This window comes from Capsicum annuum, chromosome 10, assembly GCF_002878395.1.
Source record: "Capsicum annuum cultivar UCD-10X-F1 chromosome 10, UCD10Xv1.1, whole genome shotgun sequence".
Taxonomy (NCBI): domain Eukaryota; kingdom Viridiplantae; phylum Streptophyta; class Magnoliopsida; order Solanales; family Solanaceae; genus Capsicum; species Capsicum annuum.
Genome location: NC_061120.1, coordinates 140,227,518 through 140,232,320, shown reverse-complemented (window position 1 = coordinate 140,232,320; position 4,803 = coordinate 140,227,518).

Genomic DNA, 4,803 nt, shown 5'->3' with positions numbered 1-4,803 from the left:
GGACGTTCATTCTAGGCTACCACAGAATAAGCTAGGGTAGTGAAAGCTGCTCTGAATTTAGAGTGGGAGATATGTTCGTCCAGAGAATCTGGCTAGACGAGTTGGGGTTCTGGCTGGTCTCCCATTCCTCTTCCCTTAGTCCTCTTTGGAGGTATATTCTGTAAATAAAAGAGAAATTAGGATTATACAAGGAGTTTAACTTGAGCTCATACTCACTCGTACGATATGAATACTGATAGAAGGGAAACTTTTCATAAAACACCTTGTAGCCTCTTATCCATAAGTGTGGTGCGCTATACACCCATGCATAAGATTCTACTAGATGTGACATTCAGACTTCCTAAGACTCTATTAAACCTTAGGCTCTGATACTAAGTTTGTAACGCCCCAAGTCTATACCTCGGATGCTGTACGGTGCTAACAATCCCGAAGGACCACATGCTAACCCATGACTGGTACCTGATGCAATAACTAAATTGTAATATTGTAAATATGAGGAAATTAGGCAGAAAATATGCCATAAGGTTCAATACTATAATAAAACTGAATATGGTATAACAATACCAAAACTGAAACATCTATTTGAAAAATACTCTAGTTTGAAAAGCCTGTATTGTCTGAAATATGAAGTTGATGGGACAAGTCTCCAACTAACTCTGAATTACTGAAATAATCATCATGCCCGTGAAATAAGAGGACTCACCACTAACTCTATCAACTAAATATCTAAACTACTAAGTATGATCCAGAGCTCGCGCGTCTGAACCTATGATATAAAATGTCATAGCGCAAAAGAAAGGTATGCATCAGTACTTTGAATGTACTGGTATGCAAAGTGAGGTAGGCTGAAATGCATGGGTTCATATGCATGAAAAACACTGACTGAATGACATGAATATAACTGAATAAGAGTATATGCGTGAATACGTAAACTATAACTAAGATCGTGATAACACTGTATACTGAGTTCTGAGTTATTAATTTACTAATATCTGAGTTTACTGATACTGTGTAGCTTATAACTGAGTGACTATATTTGATAGTCTTGATCCTGTGGAACTATACTGAGTTCCGTACTAAACTGTGTGACTATATCTGACAGTCCTGAATCTGTAGAACTGAACTGAGTTCTATTTAGAGACTGGAGCTGAAACTTAGACTGTGGGAAGTAATCATCTAACCGACATGCCTATCTCTAAAATGATTGGTGTCCAACCTGTAACCCCAGCTAGAAGGGTGTTAATACCGTGCCATGGGTAAAGACAAGCGGAGTCACCCTCATCTGGCAGGTGCTCTGAATGAGAACGGTGGTACCCTCAACTGGCAGGTATATCACCCCATCAACCCTCAACTAGTAGGTTGATGTCTCAACCTATACTGGCTACGTAGTTTTGGAACATAAGGACTGCTTCTAAGGATGACACCCTCTACTGACAGTTGAGTCCCCATCCATGGGTTTACTCGGTGGTGAATCCTACTCCCAACTGAATAGATACTGAACTGATTTCTAGTTCATACTAGGCTTGACTGAACTGTTACTGATTATACTGTCTAACTGAATTGAACTGATTTCACTGAGTTTTGTTGACTGACGGAATACTACTGAATCCTATTAACTGGTTGAATTTACTGAGGTCTGAAATAAACACTAAACTAGACTGGACTGATACCGAGTCTACTGAGTTTTTCCTAAGTTCTGTAACTGACTGAGAGTGCTACTGATCATGACATGACTGATACTATCTTGAGACTGACCATGGCTCTAAGTAATCAGCTAAATTGTCAGGTATTAAATACCCCTAGGACTCGATTACATAAATTATAAGACATGGCACAATCTTGGAACATGATAAATAACTACTTGATCATCATTCATTGGGACATTCTAGCAAACACTTGGATACCATGAACTTAAATATATGCTAACATGATACAATTTCATTATTTAATTCTTATGAATAACTCATCAAACACTTGGAAAGCATTGTATATACACATAGTACAAATCAACACATGACCATCACAATTTTAAGGCTTTAACATGAATTCACATGATACTGCATATATAATAGTTGTTTTTACATAAATCCTACAGTTAATCATGGAATAGAAATCCAATCAACATTATCATACTGAATACACTTGAATCCAAATCATGGAAAGCATGAAATCAAGATACTTGAAGTTTACAAGAGTTTCTTGGACTCCAAGGGTGGAAGAAACCCTTGGATGAATACTTGACATACCTTGGTTGCTAAATTATTAAATATTAGTAGTGGAATCTTGAGCCTAAATTTGAAATTCAATCACCTAGGGTTTTTGTTCTTGAACAATTTGTGAAATAATGAGTGTATGTTGCAATTAGAAGGCTAAATTTTGTGTTTTGGGGGCTGAAGGATGTGGGAAAAGACCCAAATATCCCTAAGAACATGATTTTTCAATGACTAAAAACTGAATTGATGATGCGCAGACCAACATGCCGCCTCGTTGGCATCTACGCGATGGCCAACACGCCACATCGAGTCCGCTTCAGTTCACTAGAAATTTCCATTGGAGCCAAGGAAAAATATTGATCAACACAACGGCCGCCGCGCCGCGCCAAGATCTCATCGATGCACTATTTTGGATTTCCAAACGTGGTTCAAACGAGATCCAAAAAATATGAAACTAGTCTGTAAACACCTATTGACATTCCTGATCATGAATCAATCTAAAGATCGATACTTTAAGATAATAAGAGTTGTTAAATAGAGTTGCCAACTTATGATGGCCAAAATAATACTAAGTCTGAATACTTAGCTAAAATTTTCTAAGTCTGGGACCCCTTAGCATGCTTAAAAGATTGAGTTGAGCTTAGAATTTTGTGGGGACTTACAAGCCACCCTAATACTTGAATGACAACTATTATTATATGTAAACTCTATAAGATGTAAACGGTCAACCCAACTGCCACCAAAATCGATCACATACGACCTTAGAATATCTTTCAAAGACTGAATGGTCCTCTCTGCTTGTCCATCCATATGAGGGTGGAAAACGGTGCTAAGGTTCACCTTAGTCCCAAACCTCTCTAAAACGAATGCCAAAAATAATATGAGATTTGAACACCCCGATTAGAAATGATGGAAACTGGAGAACCATGCAGCTTAACTATCTTCTCAATGAACAATTTGTCATAATCCTATGAAGAGAAGTTAGTCCTTACCGGTAAAAAGTGAGCCGACTTAGTCATCCTATCTATAATGACCCAAATAGAATCCAACTGTCCATGAGAACATAGGAGACCGATAATAAAATACATGTTAACCACTTCCCATTTCCACACGGGCAACTCGATCTCTTGAGAGAAACCACTAGGCCTCAAGTTCACAACCTTCACTTGTTGACACACCATACAATTAGCCACAAAATTGGCCTCATCCATTTTCATGTTATTCCACCAATAAATATCCTTCAAGTCATGATACATCTTTGTAGAACCAGGATGAACAGTATACCCCGACTCGTGAGCTTCAGCTAACATCTTTTCTCATAGCCCATCAATGTCAGGAACGCATAACCTAACTTGGTACCTCAAGATACCATCACCACTAATTTGAAAGGCCATCACTTTCTGGTGACCCAGATCCTTGATCTGCATCAAAATGGGATCCAAAATTTGCTTTTCCTTCACCTCAGCACCTAGAGATGACTTCGCCACTTCTTGAATAATCACACCACCATCCTTGGAATCCAAGAGATGAACCCTAGGACTAGCTAAATGGTTAATATCTTTTACTAATTCTCACTTCTTCCCATCAATATGAGACAAGCTTCCCATGGACAACCTGCTAAGAGCATCAACAACTATGTTAGATTTACTTGGATGATAATGGAGATTTATGTCGTAATCCTTAAGTAACTCAAGCCATCTCCTTTGCCAAAGATTCAACTTTTTGTGGGTGAACACATATTGCAAACTCTTATGGTCTGAGAAAATATCAACATGAACCCTATACAAGTAATGGAGCCAGATCTTTAGAGCAAAAACCACAACTAACAACTCCAAATCATGCGTTGGATAGTTCTTCTCATGAACTTTCAACTGCCTAGAAGCATACGTAACCATCTTGACATGCTGCATCAACACACAACCTAATCCCACATGGGACTCATCACAATAAACAACAAAACCATCTGTACCCTCGGGTAGGGTCAAAATTGAAGCCGAAGTCAACTTTCCTTCAACTTTTCTAAATTACCCTCACAAGCTTCCGACCATAAGAACTTTGCCTTTTTTTGGATTCAACTTAGTCAATGGGGCCGCAATAGAAGAAAAACACTCCATAAACATTCTTTAATGATCGGCTAAACCCAAAAATCTCCGAATATCCATTGGATTCATGGGTCTAGGCCATTTTCTAACTACCACAAACTTCTGTAGATCCACTATGATCCCTTCGCTAGAAACAACATGACCCAGATAAGTCACAACATTCAACTACCACTCATACTTAGAGAATTTGGTGTACAACTGCTGCTCTTTAAGGGTCTGCAGCACTATACCGAGGTGATCAACATGATCCGCCTCACTCTTCAAATATACAAAAATATCATCAATGAACACAATGGCTAAGAAGTCTAAAAAGTAATGGAAAACTTGGTTCGTAAGATCTATAAAGGCCATCGGGGCATTAGTCAATCCAAAGGACATCACCAAAAACTCAAAGTGACCATACCGAGTTCGGAAGGTAGTCTTAGAGATATCCACCTCCTTAACCTTCAACTGATGATAACCCGACCAAAGGCCAGTCTTAGAAAAGA